This window comes from Bos taurus, chromosome 6 (genome assembly GCF_002263795.3).
Source record: "Bos taurus isolate L1 Dominette 01449 registration number 42190680 breed Hereford chromosome 6, ARS-UCD2.0, whole genome shotgun sequence".
Classification (NCBI taxonomy): Eukaryota; Metazoa; Chordata; class Mammalia; order Artiodactyla; family Bovidae; genus Bos; species Bos taurus.
The window spans coordinates 64,492,867-64,512,272 of NC_037333.1; positions in this window are offsets into that span (position 1 = coordinate 64,492,867).

Genomic DNA, 19,406 nt, shown 5'->3' on the forward strand with positions numbered 1-19,406 from the left:
TTTCTCCCAGCGATGTTGATACCAGCTTGTGCTTCAGCCAGCCAAGCCTTTCTCATGATATACTCTGCATATAAATTAAATAAGCACAATGACAAAATACAGCCTTAACGTACTTCGTTCCCTATTTTGAACCAGTCTGTTGTTCCATGTCCAGTTCTAACTGGTGCTTCCTGACCTACATACAGGTTTCTCAAGAAGCAGGTCAGGTGGTCTGGAGTTCCCAGCTCTTTCATAATTTTCAACAATTTGTTGTGATACACATGTCAAAGGCTTTGGCATAGTCAATAAAACAGAAATAGATGTTTTCTTGGAACTCTCTTGCTTTTTTGATGATCCAACAGATGTTACCAACTTGATCTCTGATTCCTCTGCCTTTTCTAAAACCAGCTTGAATATCTGGAAGTTCATGGTTCACCTACTGTTGAAGCCTGGCTTGGAGAATTTTGAGCATTACTTTACTAGCATGTGAGATGAGTGCAATTGTGCAGTAGTTTGAGCATTCTTTGGCATTGCCTTTCTTTGGAAATGGAAAGAAAACTGACATTTTCTAGTCCTGTGAACACTGTTTAGTTTCCCAAACTTGCTGACATTTTGAGTGCAGCACTTTCACAGCATCATCTTTTAGGATTTGAAATATCTCAACTGAAATTCCATCAACTCTACTAGCTTTGTTCTTAGTGATGTTTCCTAAGGCCCACTTGACTTTGCATTCCAGGATATCTGGCTCTATGTGAGTGATCACACCATCATGATTATCTGGGTCATGAAGATCATTTTTGTGTAGTTCTGTGTATTCTTGCCACCTATTCTTAATGCTGTATGCTTCTGTTTGGTCCATACCATTTCTGTTCTTTATTGTGCCCATGGTTGCAGAAAGCATTGCCTTGGTATCTCTAATCTTCTTGAAGATGTCTCTAGTCTTTCCCATTCTATTCTTTTCCTCTATATCTTTTTATTGATCACTAAGGAAGGCTTTCTTATCTCTCCCTGCTATTTTGTTGGGACTCTGCCTTCAAATGGGTATATCTTTCCTTTTCTCCTTTGCCTTTCACTTCTTTTCTTTTCACAGCTATTTTTAAGGACTCCTAAGACAACCATTTTGCCTTTTTGCATATCTTTTTCTTGGGGATAGTCTTGATCGCTGCCTCCTGTACAATGTCATGAACCTCTGAACATAGTTCATCAGGTACTCTGTCTATCAGATCTAGTCCCTTAAATCTATTTCTCACTTCCACTGTATAATCATAAGGAATTTGATGTAGGTCATACCTGAATGGTCTAGTGGTTTTCCCCACTTTCTTCAATTTAAGCCTGAATTTGGCAATGAGGAGTTCATGACCTGAGCCACAGTCTTGTTTTTGCTGACTGTAGAGAGCTTCTCCATCTTTGGCTGAAAAGAATATAATGAATCTGATTTCAGTATTGACAATCTGGTGATGTCCATGTGTAGAGACTTCTCTTGTGTTGTTGGAAGAGGATGTTTACTATAACCAGTGCATTCTCTTGGCAAAATTCTATTAGACTTTGGCCAGCTTCATTCTGTGCTCCAAGGCCAAATTTGCCTATTACTCCAGATATTTCTTGACTTCCTTTTTTGCATTCCATTCCCCAATAATAAAAAGGACATCTTTTTTGGGGGGTGTTCATTCCAGAAGGTCTTGTAGGTCTTCACAGAACCATTCAACTACAGCTTTTCAGCATTACTGGTAGGGGCATTGACTTGGATTACTGAGATGTTACACGGTTTGCCTTGGATACAAACAAAGATCATTCTGTTGTTTTTGAGATTGCATCCAAGTACTGCATTTCAAACTCTTTAGTTGACTAAATTGGTTACTCCATTTTTTCTAAAGGTTTCTTGCCCACAGAGGTAGATATAATGGTCAACTGAGTTAAATTCACCCATTCCAGTCCATTTTAGTTCACTGATTCCTGAGTTGTCAATGTTTACTCTTGCCATCTCCTGTTTGACCACTTCCAATTTGCATTATATCTACTACTGTAAAAGTAAAAGTGCTATTAAAGTGCAGCACTCAATATGCCAGCAAATGTGGCAAACCCAGCAGTGGCCACAGAACTGGAAAACGTCAGTTTTCATCCCAATCCCGAAAGAAAGGCAATGACAAAGAATGCTCAAACAACCACACAATTGCACTCATCTCACACGCTAGTAGATAATGCTCAAAATTCTCCAAGCCAGGCTTCAGCAATACATGAACCGTGAACATCCAGATGTTCAAGATCATTTTAGAAAAGGCAGAAAAACCAGAGATCAAATTGCAAACATCCACTGGATCATCGAAAAAGCAAGAGAGTTCCAGAAGACTATCCATTTCTGCTTTATTGACTATGCCAAAGCCTTTGACTGTGTGAATCACAATAAACTGTGGAAAATTCTGAAGGAGATGAGAATGCCAGACCATGTGACCTGCCTCTTGAAAAACCTGTATGGAGTTCAGTAATCAACAGTTAGAACTGGACATGGAACAACAGACTGGTTCCAAATAGGAAAAGGAGTACATCAAGGCTATATATTGTCCCCCTGCTTATTTAACTTATATGCAGAGTACATCATGCAAAATGCTGGGCTGAATGAAGCAAAAGCTAGAATCAAGATTGCCAGGAGAAATATCAATAACCTCAGATAAGCAGATGACACCACCCTTAGGGCAGAAAGTGAAGAACTAAAGAGCCTCTTGATGAAAGTGAAAGAGGAGAGTGAAAAAGTTGGCTTAAAGCTCAACATTCAGAAAACTAAGATCATGGCATCTGGTCCCATCACTTCATGGGAAATAGATGGGGAAACAGTGGAAACAGTGACAAACTTTATTTTCTGTGGCTCCAAAATCACTGCAGGTTGTGATTGTAGCCGTGTAATTAAAAGACACTTCCTCCTTGGAAGGAAAGTTATGACAAAACCAAACTGCATATTAAAAAGCAGAGACATTACTTTGCCAACAAAGGTCCATCTAGCAAAACTATGGTTTTCCAGTAGTCATGTATGGATGTGAGAGTTGGACTACAGAGAATGCTGAGTGCCAAAGCATTTGAATTGTGGTGTTGGAGAATACTCTTGAGAGTCCCTTGGACTGCAAGGAGATCCAACCAGTCCATCATCCTGACCAGTCTATCAGTCCTGGGTGTTCATTGGGAGGACTGATGTTGAAGCTGAAATTCCAATACTTTGGTCACCTGATGTGAAGAGCTGACTCATTTGAAAAGACCCTGATGCTAGGAAAAATTGAGGGCAGGTGGACAAGGGGATGACAGGTGGAATGGCATCATCGACTGAATGGGCATGACTTTTGCTGAACTCCGGGAGTTGGTGATGGACAGGGAGGCCTGGTGTGCTGTGATTCATGGGGTCTCAAAGAGTCAGACACGACTGAGTGACTGAACTGAATTGAATTGAATTTGCCTTGATTCATGGACCTAACATTCTGGGTTCCTATGCAATATTACTCTTTACAACATTGGACTTTACTTCCATCACCAGTCACATCCACATCTGGGTGTTGTTTTTGCTTTGGCTCTGTCTCTTCATTCTTTCTGGAGTTATTTCTCCACTCATCTTCAGTAGCATATTGGGGACCTACTGACCTGGGGAGCTCATCTTTCAGTGTTCTATCTTTTTGCCTTTTCATACTGTTCATGGAGTTCTCAAGGCAATAATACGGAAGTGGTTTGCCATTCCCTTTTCCAGTGGACCACATTTTGTCAGAACTCTCCACCATGTCCCATCCATCTTGAGTGGCCCTACATGGCATGACTCATACTTTCTTTGAGTTAGACAAGGCTGTGGTCCATGTGATCAGATTGGTTTGTTTTCTGTGATTGTGTTTTTCAGTCTGTCTGCCCTCTGATAGAGAAGGATAAAAGGCTTATGCAAGCTTCCTGATGGTAGAGAGTGACTGAGGGGAAAATCTTGTTCTGATGGACAGTGCCATGCTCAGTAAATTTTTAATCCAATTTTCTGTTTTGGGTGAGGCTGTGTTATCTCCATGTTATTTTCCTGGGGCAAATTATGGTGGAGGTGATGAAGATAATGACAACCTCCTTCAAAATGTTCCATGCGGGCATTGCTACACTCAGTGCCCCCAACCCTGCAACAGGCCACCGTCAACCCAGGCCTCCACTGGAGACTCCTGGACACTCACGGGCAAGTCTGGGTCAGTCTCTTGTGGGATCACTTCTCTTTTCTTCTGGGTCTTGGTGCACACAAGGTTCTGTTTGTGCCCTCCAAGCATCTGTTTCCCCAGTCCCTTAAGTTCTGGTGACTCTATGGTGGGGTTAATGGAGACCTCCTCCAAGAGGGCTTATGGCATACCCAGGTCTGCTACCCAGAGCCCCTGTCCCTGGGGCAGTACACTGTGAACCGTACCTCTGCAGGAGACACTCAAACACAGTTCTGTCTCAATCTCTGTGGGGTCTCTGGATCCTGGTGTGCACAATGTTTGAGCACTCTGAGCATCTCTGGGGTTTGATTCTAAATGCAATTTTGCCCCTCCTACCATCTTACTGAAGCTTGGGGCTTCCCCTTTGCCCTTGGATGTGGGTATCTCCTCAAAGTCACTCCAGCACCACTCAGTTGCCACTCCAGCACCTACCATGTTGCTAGGGCTTCTCTGCCCTTGGACACTGTATATCTCCTCACAGCCACTCCAGAGCCTGTTGTTTGTGGTTACAAGGACACTATCTATGAAAAATCTCTTCTTCAACGTTGATGTTTAGATGAGTCACAGTAAACCACATGGTGCAAGGTGTTCTCCACTAATGCCTACACACGCTCTTACAGCAGGAGGTGCATCCAGTTATAAAAACTCACTGGTGGAGGAATTTAGTAATAATTTAGGAGGATGGAGACTTCTCAGTGAGATATTTAGATAGTGCTACAAAATACTAAAAATCATAGTGATAAGAAGTTCTATTATTGCTTTAAACAAGAAGGGGCTGGCAAATGCTTAAAAATGGCTATTTGAATAACTAACTATGGGAGAGATCATAACCAGTTCATTGCTCTAGAATTAATCTCATAAATGATGACATTTATATGGGTTGCTTTTAGAGAAAAATCTGTATTTGAGTTCTGATTCCATTATCTAAAATAGATTGTTTGGCGACCTCACGTGAAAATCGACTCTTTGGAAAAGACCCTGATGCCTCAAAAGATTGAGGGCAAGAGGATAAGAGGGCAACAGAGGATGAAATGGTTGGATGACATCATCAAATCAATGGACATGGGTTTAAGCAAACTCCGGGAGATAGTGAAGGACAGGGAAGCCTGAGGTGCTTCAGTCAATGGGGTTGCAGGGAGTTGGACACGACTGAGCAACTGAACAACAACAACCAAAATATATGGATGTGGCCTTCAGTAAGTTATCTCCCTCATCTCCAAAATAAAGATGTCACATATAGAATTATTCTAAACGTTTAAAGAGAAAATATATTCCAAATATTAGTCATGGGATTAAAAAACCCATATTTTCTTTTCAGGTTCACATCCCTTTCAGATGTTAGGGAGGAAGGATGTGATTAGCCAAGAAAACTAAGTTTAGTCTCTTCTCAAAGTAAACAGTCTATTTCAATATAAAGCAATCTCTTTGGGACAGATACTCAGTCAATTCAAAGTTATCTGCCTAACAAAGATAATTCTGCCTTTTCAAGCAATGGCATTTCTTTTATCCACTTACCTGAGAAGATTGTGCCCTCTATCCCATTCCTGGCTAGGCTATTATCTTCATGGTTCACCTTCCCCTCATCACAACAACCCTACAGCAGGCAGGCTGGTGCCACTCTACTTGTCTGGTTCCTTGGTTAAGAGAATGAGAGGGAGGCCTGCATCTTCCATGCCACAAGGAACCAAGAGAAAGCAATGGAGTATTAATGTAGACCCTCACTGTGATTGAAGACAGCATGCTTTCTTAGTATCTTCATAATGTCCATGGTGGAGTGAATGTGACTTCAGAAATGGTCAACACACCCTGAGTTCAAAAAACTAAAAAAATATATTTTTTAAACATGTCTGCTTTCAGGTCTCTTCCAGTCTTGACTTATCTTGATTCTTTCTATTGTTCTTCCAGAAGTTCTACCCCAAAGTGAAGAGAAGAGGAAGAACCATCTCGGTCATCTGACTCCGTACCTTCTCTTCTCTCTGTCTTATTTTCTTCTCTCAGGGTCTCAAAAGTGCTTTCTTTTCTCCTTCAGTGGATAAGAATTCTCCTCTGTCTTATCTCAGAAGTGAAAGTGTTAGTTGCTTAGTCCTGTCCAACTCTTTGCGACCCCATGGACCCACCATGCTCCTCTGTCCGTGGGATTCTTGAGGCAAGAATGCTGGAGTGGGTCGTCATTCCCTTCTTCAAGGGATCTTCCCAACCCAGGGTCTCTTGCACTGCAGGCAGATTTTTTGCCATGTGAGCCACCAGGGAAGCCCAGAGACCTCTTCTTTATTATTGAGGGTTACATAGTCCTTAGATACCCGACTTCTGATATAACAATGAGAATGTTTTTGCAATATGAAAATCCATTGCTTCTCTACACAAAGCCTGTTGTTCAAGGTTATTATATTACTTGTGGCACCCCACACCAGTACTTTTGCCTGGAAAATCCCATGGACGGAGGAGCCTGGTGGGCTACAGTCCATGGGGTAGCGAAGAGTCGGACACGACTGAGCGACTTCACTTTCACTTTTCACTTTCATGCATTGGAGAAAGAAATGGCAACCCATTCCAGTGTTCTTGCCTGGAGAATCCCAGAGATGGGGGAGCCTGGTGGGCTGCCGTCTATGGGGTCGCACAGAGTCGGAGACGACTGAAGCAACTTAGCAGCAGCACACATATACATACACACTTGTGCACACACATGTGCGTACACATGCACACACACTATTTCTTACAAGTTAACAGCTGTTCACTGTTTTTCTCCTGTGCATTCCTACTAAGACAATTCTAGTTACCCTTCCGACACTGGGGATTCTCTGGTGAAACAGAAGCAAGATGTTTATGTGGAAAATAGAAGAGGAAACATATTAACAAAATTTTAAAATGCCATACCATTTAATGAGTAGAGGAAATACTTGTAACTATAACTTCAATTTATACTTTCATGCACTCAGTGAAAAAGTATCTATTGAGCTCCTACTATATGCAATGGATATTTTAGAAATTGGAGAATATAACATGGAACAATATAGAAATAGGCTCTGGCCTCCTGGGTAAAACAGTCATGGAATAAGTAGTTATAAGAGTGAAAAGGATCACAAAAAGAGAAATTTAGGGTTATATGGAACATCTTACAGGAGGTACCTCAATATTTTTTTCTCCTAAGTGACTTTGTTCTTTTTAATATTCAGGTAGATTTACCTAAAAAGTAAGTTTACAGGTATAAATTAACTTTGAAATAGTTGAATAGTTCTTATAGAACTCTGTTGAAATCCAGATATTTTATTTATTATATTAGCAAGGTGAATTATAAAAATGATCACATGTAAGCACTTTTCATTGAACTAGCAAGCTTATCTACTAATGAAGAATATTTTATTACCTGAAGAAGGTTTTTAAATAAAATATAGTTTTATTAATTAGATGAATAGACATAAAGGACAAAAGCTATCTGAGGAATGATTTTACTAAATTGAACAATCCATTAATGTGGATTGAACAAGTCTGTTGTGGATAATAAATATAGTTGTATTTTTATTAACATTGTCAGAGTGGAGATAATTATCCTCTACCAAGTAAGAAAAAACTTGACTTACAGATTTATAGCCTATCAATTCTGTGATTCTTGATATTTAGACAAAAATCTGATTGCATGGCAAATGTGTTCTCCAAGGACAAAAAGAAACTGAGATATGAGAGGACAAACTAATCTTTCATCACTGGGAACATAAAGGCACTTGTGTTCTAAGCTGTCCTTTGCCTAACACGGATGCAAACGGATCAAACACCCAATGATGGGATATATTATAAGACCATAGTCCAGCATGTCCCATCACCTCTACTTGACTGAGAATGCAGCAGTATGATAAATAATATCAGAGGACAGAAATAATTTTATGCACCATTGGTTTGATTATAGGATTCTAGTCCCAAAAGTGCCCTAGCTCTTCAACACACAGAGGATTTTTATTTTAACTTTGATGTAATATTTTAAATATATGGGGCTTAGAGGTATTAAAAAATCATTTCTATCAAGTTGTAATATACACACATTTCTCCAAAAGAAGAATCATTCCAACTACCATTTCCTGAATGCTCAAATTATGCCAGGCTTTATGCTAAACATATTACACACATTCTTTCATGGAAACATCACAAAACCCTATGAGGAATTATTATTACTGTTTTTATAACGAAAGTTTTAAAATATTAAATTAACTGCTGAAAGTCAGAAATAAGCTAATAAGTAGCAGCTGCACAAATCCTAGTCTTCTAGTTCAGATTTTAGTGCTCATCATGTTTTGTTTTGTTTTGCTTTGTGTTTTACTCTGCCTGACACATGTGCTCTTTGTTTGGAGAAGAGAACTAACTTCCTTAGTCTAAAGGCAGTCCCTGAGGCAGAGTTCCAGATTTTGAGCCAGGAGACTTGGGTTTTCATGCTCTTTGAACAATTTCAAAGAATAACAAGCAAACCACATGTAAATGAGAGAAAATTCATTTTTAACATCCATGCTCCCTATCTGAACATCTCCTGCACTGTTTTTCCCCAAAATATAATCCAATTTCCTGGTGCATCATCTACAGTTTTTCAAACACCTATGATGTCAATGTTACAAAGGACCTAAATCTTTTATATTTTTATAGGTGAGGATGCCACAGGTTTCTCTCTTTACTTCTTCATGGTAGGCTAGTCCTATTATTACTCCAAACATTTTAAGCTGTAACGAATACACTAGAAATAAGGGAGCATTTTAAAGAAATTATAAAAGATAAAACAGCATCTTAGAGACATTTCTAAAGAGAATTTTCTTCCTCAGCCTATGGTAAACTTTTTTGGGGCTTCATGTCTCTTTGTAAGATCAGGGTGACCTGGTCACCTTAATCTAAATAAAGAGGGTCTTTCAGTGAGTGGCAACACTGACAGTAGCTTTCTGTAAGCATCCAGGACTTTCTGATTCAACACTACACACCCAATTCTAGCACAGTTTCTGGCACAAAGTAAGAGTTTGAGTGACAAATAGCAAAACTGCTAACAGTGCTGCCATCAGGCTTTAAGTATAAATTTTGGTGAGTTCAGTGCATTGTAAGAAAGCCACGCACAGAAGTTTCATGTACATGGTGATCATCCAAGAGGTGTTATTAGCTCAGTGAATGTGCTCAGTCACAGCTGACTCTTTGTGACTCCATGGACTATAGCCCCCTAGGCTTCTCTGTCCATGGGATTTTACAGGCAAGAACACAGAAGTGGGTTGCCATTCTCTTCTCCAGGGAATCTTCCTGACCCAGGGATTGAACCCTAGTCTACTGAGTCTCCTGCATTGATAGGTGGATTCTTTACAACTATGCCACTTGGGAAGCCCCTGTTAACTCAATGGGGTTCACTAAGTTCAAGCTGGATTTAGAAAAGGCAGAGAAACCAGAGAGCAAATGCCAACATCCGTTGGATCATCAAAAAAGCAAGAGAGTTCCAGAAAAACATCTACTACTGCTTTATTGACTATGCCAAAGCCTTTGACTGTGTGGATCACAATAAACTGTGGAAAATTCTGAAAGAGATGGGAATACCAGACCACCTGACTTGCCTCTTGAGAAATCTGTATGCAGGTCATGAAGCAATAGAACTGGACAAGGAACAACAGACTGGTTCCAAATTGGGAAAGGAGTATGTCAAAGCTGTATATTGTCACCCTGCTCATTTAACTTCTATGCAGAGTACATCATGAGAAATGCTGGGCTGGATGAAGCACAAGCTGGAATCAAGATTGCTGGGAGAAATATCAATAACCTCAGATATGCAGATGGCACCACCTTTATGGCAGAAAGTGAAGAAGAACTAAAGAGCCTCTTGATGAAAGTAAAAGAGGAGAGTGGAAAAGTTGGCTTAAAGCTCAACATTCAGAAAACTAACATCATGGCATCTGGTCCCAACACTTCATGGCAAATAGATGGGGAAACAGTGGAAACAGCAACAGACTTTATTTTGGGGGACTCAAAAATCACTGAGATGGTGACTGAAGCCATGACATTAAAAGATGCTTCCTCTTCGGAGGAAAAGTTATGACCAACCTAGACAGCATATTAAAAAGCAGAGATATTAATTTGCCAACAAAGGTCTGTCTAGTCAAGGCTATGGATTTTCCAGTAGTCATGTAAGGATGTGAGAGTTGAGCTATAAAGAAAACTGGTCATGGAAGAATTGATGGTTTTAAAATGTGGCTTTGGAGAAGACTCTTGCGAGTCTCTTGGACTTCAAGGAGATCCAACCAGTCCATTCTAAAGGAAATCAGTCCTAAATATTCATTGGAAGGAATGATGTTGAAGCTGAAACTCCAATACTTTGGCCACCTGATGTGATGAGCTGACTTATTTGAAAAGACCCTGATGCTGGGAAAAATTGAAAGTGGGAGGAATAGGGGATGACAGAGGATGAGATGGTTGGATGGCATCACTGACTCAATGGACATGAATTTGAGTAAACCCTTGGAGTTGGCTATGGACAGGGAGGCCTGGCATGCTGCAGTCCATGGGGTCACAAAGAGTCAGACATGACTAAGCAACTGAGCATGTAACCCTACCTACCAACCCCATCCTTCTTGGTCACATCCTGGGAAGGAATTTTTGGAAAACTAACTGGACTAGGATAAGTAACAGTGGAAGATGCTCCTGGTTCAGACAACACACTCTTATTTTTTTTTTTTTTTCACCTGGTGCTGTTTTTTGGAAATTTTAGTTATGAGGAAGCAGACGGTTTAAGACCTTTCCCCACTTAATATTGATTAAAATTATCTTAGGCTTCACCTTTTCAGGAAGGAATAATAGTACTGAGCAGCCTCAACAAAATTTGAATGAGTGAATGGTCTATATAGAACAGATATTAGTATAAGTGAATATGAAGACACCACGACAAGTTATAAATGTTAATGAAAAACTGAAGTGGTCTTTAATAGGGGCTAGTAAATTAGTGATTGTTAAAAGAGGTTTCAAGGACATACTAGTTATCTGTTATTTTTACTCCAGATAGAGAAAGTTAGCGATTCATCTTGGCAAATTGATGATAATAATGATGTTGATGATAAAAGAAAAGCAAAATCCTTGTATTATTAATCACATTATTAATATTTAGCTCTTCCATTTCTGGATTCAAATATTATAATTACAACTGCTTGTGAATAATCAATGCTATAAGCAATCACAGTGCCATATTGTGGTTTTACCCTAATTACATACATAACTTTATTTTAGTGGTTGAACATAAAAATGTACATTCATTGAATTTTAATTCTCAAATTAAAACTACTTAAACTTAGGGAATTCCCTGGCAGTCCAGTGGTTAAGATTTGCTTTCACTGCCTAGGTTCAATCCCTAGTCAGGGAACTAATATCTCACAAGCCATGTGGCACAGCCAAGAAAAGGAAAAATATTTCCTACTCCATCCTAAAAGTATTTAGACTTATAATAAAAGTAAATAAATGAAATATTAAAATTTAATAAAATGGCCTTGTTTATTAAGTACTAATAGCCACTTTTGCTGAATTTTAATTGTAAATATATATATATATTTTTATTTAAAAATTTGAAATAAAAAATAAGTAAAAGATGATATGGCTTGACTAAAAAGAGTTTTCATTTACATTCAAATAGTTCTATATATTATGAAGCACCCTAAAAAAAAAAGTGAAATTTTAGTCTTAACAATTGGCTGAACAACAGCAACAACAACAACAAAAACTTGACTAAAATATTTAATTTGATTTTGACCAAAGATAACTTTGTCAAACTATATTGGTTATAAAAATAAAACTGATTTGGTCATACCCAAACTTAATATTCAAATCATATATTCACACTTATTTAAATTTAAATTATGTGATAAATTTACGGATTGCATTTATATTATTCAAATCACCAAGATGTCATAGCCTTTCAGGCAGCTAATGGAAATTTTCTGTGTATTTTACAAATGACTTATTAGAAACTAAAGTTGTCTTTTTCCCCTAAATAGGTTTATATAACATTTAAAAAATCTTGTTAGTGTTCAGTTTTGAGTATACACACACACACAATTAATATTTAAATTGGCTTTTAACACACTTTTAAGTTTTTAAAACAGATATATTTAATTGGGAAAAAGACACTCGATGAATTTAGTAAAATTGGGCAGTATAGCATGAACATTTTAAAGTCCTGACAGTATTATTATATTTTTTGCAATAATCCAGAGGCCATCAAGAGTTAGACTTTTTTTGAATAGATATTTTAAATAAACATTGCCGTTTACTCAAGTAGGAAGACTTTAGATTAGCATGAATGTTAGAAATATAAGAATTGTGCGTGGGCATATATAAACAGAGTCCTCCACTTCTAAAGAGGAAAGGAATGTCATTTACTGTCTTGACTGCAAATCAGTGCTTTTAAGAAAATAACTGAGCCAGATTGCTTAGACTTTAATCCTGGCTTTTCTACTGATCTTTTAAAAGATATACTTAACCTTTCAATGAACATTTTCTTAAATGTGAAATGGCAATACTTAATTCCTGTGATTGTTATGAGAACTAAATAAATTAATAATTATCAAACTCCTCGATCAGTGGAAGACATTTGTTAGGTTAGTTTAAACCATGAGAAATTGTCATTTTTTTGTGATTTAAAGATGATTGCATAATAGCAATTTTATACATCCCAACATAATAATACTGCTATTACCTGCCTGGCTAACTACTACTTATTATTTAAGATTTAGAGCAGTGATCAGTTCCTCCCAGAGCCTTCTTTATCCCCTTACCCTCTCCATTTCATGACTAAATTCAATTCCACATCTCTTTCTTGCTCCCACAGTGCATGATATTTACCTTTATTAAATCTTAACAATGTGTATTCTCTGTTTGTTTCCAGTCTTGAAATACCTTTTTCAAGATCATGCTTTTTCTTTCTGTAATTCTAGCATGTATCACATATTTCATTATGCTAACATATCAAGATTATATTAGAAGTGTCAGTAGCAATACCAGCACAGAAATGTTCTTCTCTTATTGCCATATGTTTCACACCCACCCTGGGAGCCTACCCAGAAGCAATCGCCCATCTCAGTTGTAGGCTTTTCTCTCCACACCAAAGGACAGCCTATCAGCCACTTTGGATGCAGGGACACAGCAAAGAGCAGATAGGCATCTGCTCTAAGTGAAGTGAAAGGGGCAAAGAAAGCGAGATTGAACCTGCCCTTAGAATGGCCTGCACACAGTCCTCCAGAATGAATTTGCTATTTTCAAAAAGTAATTTTCCAGATATAAAATCCTGGCTAGAGGGATAATAGGAGATTTGATGCATGGAGAGGGAGCTCATGGATTTCTCATGCAGATCTATCATCAAAAGACTGTGAGACAAATTCAACAGTCCTCAGACTTCTAATCTTGAGGATGCATGCTTGCAATTCATTCTTAAAAGAACAAAAAGTCAAAGAAAGAACACAAGGAAACAAGAAAGAATGAAAGAAAAGTAAAAAGGAAGAAAAGAAAGGAAGGAAGAGGGAGAGGGAAAAAAAAAACAAAAGAAAAAGAAATGTAAAAAATACATTTTAAATTAACAAAATGAAAAAGGACTCTTAAAATCATGTGTGCATTTTATCTTACCATGAACACAAATATAGTATCATGCTCAGAGATCATGTTCTTGTCATTAAAATTTTGGTTTGAATAATGGACATTTTTTATTTCTGTGATTTTTGTCAAATTACCTTCCTCTCTGCATCTCAGTTTCTTCAGCTGTAACATTGGTATTTTAATTAGAGTATCTACCTTATAGAGTTGTGAAGAATAAATTAATTAATGTGTATAAATTATTTAATATAATTCTTGGTATGTAGTAACCATTCCATAAAAGTTCATTATTATGTAAAAGAAGTGTGCAAGTTCAGAATTAGGCATTTTATGTGTATTCATTAAAAAAATACAACAATCTTGACTGAGACTGTCTTCATAGGCCATATTCAAAGGCAATTTCAAAATTAGTGGTTTTTCACAGTCCTAGCAATTATTATTTTATTTTATTATAATCAATTAGAATTCTTATTTTAGAAAATATAAACATCAAAGAATTTAAATTCAAATTTGGTAAATGACTTTTTGGATAATATGGAACTTTATATATAACACCATAAATTTAGAAGTTTAAGCAGGAAAGATGTTTATTTCTCTCTCACCTAACTCTGAAAGAGAGCCAAAATTGATATGAAAGTTCCACAGGTTCTCTCAACAATGGGCTCTGCCTTTCATATGACATTGCCTCTATCCATTCATTAGTTAAGATAAGTTATCATGAATTAACAAATTAACCCTTAAATCCCAGAGGGTTAATGTAAGAAAGTCATTGTCTACTTGCTCTGTAGCATATCATCAGCAAAGAGCTGTGCTCCAGAGAGTCACTCAGGGGTGTGGGATGATGGGGATTCTGGTCTTATAGCACCAAAAAATGGAATATGAAGCTTCACTGGTCACCACTGCAGAGGGGAAGAAATACTACAGATTAGCACTTGCTCTTTTCACTGCCTAGGCCAGGAAGTGTTAGAGGTCACTTCCTCTCACAGTTTACTGAACAGAAGTAGTCATTTGGCCTTCCCAAACTACGTAGGTTTGGGATATACTGAAAATACATGGAATGTCTTGTGGATATTACTATCTCTGTCCCAGCTTACAGTTCCTACATTTACCACCACAGCTTCTTTCAACCAGAAGGAAGAGATTAAAAGAGAAGTGGAATGTATGTCCTTTCTTTCAAAGCCAAGATCTAAAATGTCTGCTCTCACTTCTATTCACAAGTCCTGAGCCAAATTTAGTGAGATGGCTGTAACTTCTTGCAAGGAAGACTAGGGCATATGGTCTTTATTCTGATAATCACATACCTTGCTAACATTGAAGGGGTCTATTACTTAAAAAAAAAAAGAAAGGAGGAGAAGAAAATAAGTATTGAAAGAAAAACTGCAACCTCAGCTATATTTGCGAACAAAATTATATAATATCAGTTAAAGTCATAATAATTTGGAAAAACTTTTGAATTTCTGGATTTGATGTAAATAAAAATTCAGAATTCAAACTAATCTTGAAGTACATCCTGTGTGTCCCGAGAATATTTTTTTAATAAGTAGATTGAATTGTTATCTATACTCATACTCACAAGGAATTTTTTTCTGAATTACTTAGGAGGCTTGTAATCTGCTAACGACAAAAAATCTTACAGGATATTGGTGAAATAAGGTTGAGTACAAATTTAAAAAAGAAGAGATATAGATTTATGGTTCATGGTTTATCTTTCTGTGTAGTTTCAAGAGGAGAAGCCAGTCATTCATTTAACACTGATCAGCAAAGTTTTGATGGCTTCTTTTTTATTCCAAGAAAGGTTCAATTCTTTGAAAGAGTTTGACATTTCCAAGAACTAATGTTCCAGTCTTGTAATTTTATTGAAATAAACTTAAGAAGGACAGTTTCTAGTTGTGTTTCCCCTGCTCCTTTGTCATTATTTTTAAAGCACCCAATACAACCACTTCCAGAAGTCCTATGACTAGTTGAAATTTATTCTTAGGTATCATTTTAAAATATTCTTTACCATTGGCTACCTAAGGGTTGCATAAAAGCTAATTAGTGGAAATTATATTATTATGCTGACCTTTGCAGCCTGAAATAATATTTCTGTCAGTGAATGTTTTCTACAATAAATCCACCTGCTTATTAGAGAGAGCAATCTTTCTCATTATAAATAAGTTCCTTGCAGACTAATTTACCATGGACTGGCTTCCTTTAAAATGCCACCTATCCTTGGAGAATAAATGGATTATAAGTGTGTGCTGGTTAACAAAAATATCACTATATAATTCTAAGGAAGAATACAGAAATGGAGAATTTTTACACCCGGATGTTGGACCCAGTGTAGATAACTCTCCAAGTTTGCTCACGTCTCACTTTCTGCTCAGTGTTTGGAATGAGCCTCCAAAAAGTCGCTTGGCATTATCTTCCTTCTGATAGGGTTAATCTTCTTGAGTGGAAGTCCCTCTGAGCTCTAATGCCATGTCATGGTGTGCATGGTAATCTATCTGCATGGGCAACACTCTCAGGTTCAGGCTGTTGATCTGCCACGTTGTTCGTTGACATGAATAGATAGTATTTCACCTCACACCTTTACCCACACCAGTTGCTTTCTACCATGGGTTCCCCTTTGCCTCTGAGACACAAGGCACCACCAGGTTTTTTGGATGTTCTGCTACTTTGAGATTGGCTTCCTAAGAAGATGCCCATGCCCATTAAGACTGAACTGAAAAAAACTGAAACTCCAGGTATAAGAGCCCCATGGAGGAATTTGGTCAGTGGGAGATAATAAACAGAAAGTTTCTGCACTGGTTCTCTCAGATACCCCTCACATTGAACAGTTAGCTATGTCTACAGCCAGATCAGAAATGCACCCTCTTATGTGAGGTCCTCTTATATCCTCATCTCATTTTCCTTCACTACATATTTCCTGAGATTTCAATCTTCCTCACCCATAAAATGTTGGCATATACATTTTCAGGCTCTATTTTAGTGAATCTAGGCTAAGAGATCCATGAGTTAACTATTCTTAAATTGTTGAGAAATTATATTTATTTTCCATTATTCTTATATCCTTTCTTCTTTTCTCTTAATTATTTCTTTTTTTTCCATTTTGTGTTAAGATTTTATAACTAATTTTATGCTATTCTACAAATTAGCAAAATCCAAAATAAGTTTACATATATTTGGAGGAAAGACAAGTTATGCTGTTTTTTTTTTTTTTTTCCTTTCAGTCAGTTCAGTTGCTCAGTAGTGTCTGACTCTTCATGATCCCATGGACTGCAGCATATCAGGCTTCCCTGTCCATCAGGAATCCCCAGAGCTTGCTGAAACTCATGCCCATTGAGTCGGTGAGCCACCCAACCATCTCATCCTCTGTCATCCTGTTCTCCTCCCACCCTCAATCTTTCCCAGCATCAGGGTCTTTTCCAATGAGTCAGTTCTATGCAATAGATGGCCAATGTATTGGAGCTTCAACATCAGTCCTTCCAATGAATATTCAGGACTGATTTCCCTTAGGATTGACTGGTTGGATCTCCATGCAGTCCAAGGGACTCTAAGAGTCTTCTCCAACACCACAGTTCAAAAGTATCAATTCTTTGGCACTCAGCTTTCTTTATAGCCCAACTCTCACATCCATACATGACTACTGGAAAAATCATAGCTTTTACTAGATGGACCCTTGTCAACAAATTAATGTCTCTGCTTTTTAATATGCTGTATAGGTTTTTTCCTTTGAAAGGAGATAATATCTTAAATGCCCTCCAAATTTATACACACACACACACACACACACACACATACATATGATTGCTCTCCACAGAGAAAAGCAGTTGAAGATTATTTAGGGATTTTTTGTGGTCTTGACAGCCATGAGAAGTTATAGGTAATATACTTAACACATTAATCAGGCTTCCTTGATGGTTCAGTCAGTAAAGAATCCACATGCAATGCAGAAGACCTCCTGCAATGCAGCAGACTTGGTTTCAATCCCTGGGTTGGGAAGATACCCTGGAGAAGGAAATGACAACCCACTCCGGTATTCTTGTCTGGGCTATCTCATGGACAAAGGAACCTGGCAGGCTAAAGTCCTTGGGGTTGCAAGAGTCAGACACAACTTAACAACTAAACCACCACCAACAACACACAAATTTGTAATGAGATTTTTAAAATTTTATTTTAACCAAAAGAATTTAATTGTAAACATATCAAATGTGAATTAAGAGCTGAAAAAGGTGGATCAGCATCCACCTAATCCAAACTTTATCATATAAAGTTAAGCCTCAGTAAGAGGAAGTGACTTTTGCAAACATCTACACTCTCAAGTTCAGAAACTCAACTAAGACCCAGATCTTCTGAATCAAAGAACAATTATTTTAAGTCACCTTTATGCAGTTTGCTATAGGTCTTGGCCTAATGTTTTCTTTGCTTCCGTAGCGGTTAAGCAATAAAGAATCCACCTGTCAACTCAATAGACACTGGTCTGACCTGTATCAGAAAGATCCCCTGAAGGAAGAAATGGTAACCCACTCCAGTATTCTTGCTTTGAAAATCCCAGGGACAGATAGTCTGGTGGGCTATAATCCATGGAATTATAAAAGAGTCAGACATGACCTAATGACAACAACATTTTATATACTTTGACTTTTTGAAAATAGAACTAGAAAGGAGAAATTAAAAAATAAACAGTAAAAAAGAAAATCTCAGTTCAGTACACTTCAGTTGCTCAGTCATGTCTGACTTTTTTCGATACTATGGACTGCAGCACACCAGATTTCCCTGTCCATCACCTACACCCGCAGCTTACTCAGACTCATGTCCATTGAGTCGGTGATGCCATCCAACCATCACATCCTCTGTCATCTCCTTCTCCTCCTGCCTTCAATTCCCAGCATCAGGGTCTTTCAAATGAGTCAGTTCTTCGCACCAGGTGGCCAAAGTATTGGAGTTTCAGCTTTAGCATCAGTCCTTCCAATGAATATTCAGGACTGATTTCCTTTAGAATTGACTGCTTGGATCTCCTTGCAGTCCAAGAGACTCTCAAGGGTCTTCTCCAACACCACAGTACAAAAGCATCAGTTCTTCCGTGCTCAGCTTTCCCTATAGTCCAACTCTCACATCCATACTTGACTACTGGTAAAACCATAGCTTTGACTAAATGGACCTTTATTGGCAAAGTAATGTCTCTGCTTTTTAATATGCTGTCTAAGTTGGTCATAGCTTGTCTTCCAAGGATTAAGCATCGTTTAATTTCATGGCTGCAGTCACCATCTGCAGTGATTTTGGAGACAAATAAAATAAATAAATAAAGTCTGTCACTGTTTCTGTTGTTTCCCCATCCATTTGTCATAAAGTGATGGGACTGGTTGCCATGGTCTTCATTTTCTGAATGCTTAGTTTTAAGCCAATTTTTCCACTGTCCTCCTTCACTTCATCAAGAGCCTCTTTAGTTCTTCTGTGCTTTTTGCCATAAAGGTGGTGTCTGCATATCTGAGGTTAATGATATTTCTCCTGGCAATCTTGACTCCAGCTTGTACTTCATCAGTCTGGCATTTCAAATGATGTACTCTGCATATAAATTAAATAAGCAGGGTGACAATATGCAGCCTTGATGTACTGCTTTCCCTATTTGGAACCAGTCTGTTGTTCCATGCCCAGTTCTAACTGTTGCTTCCT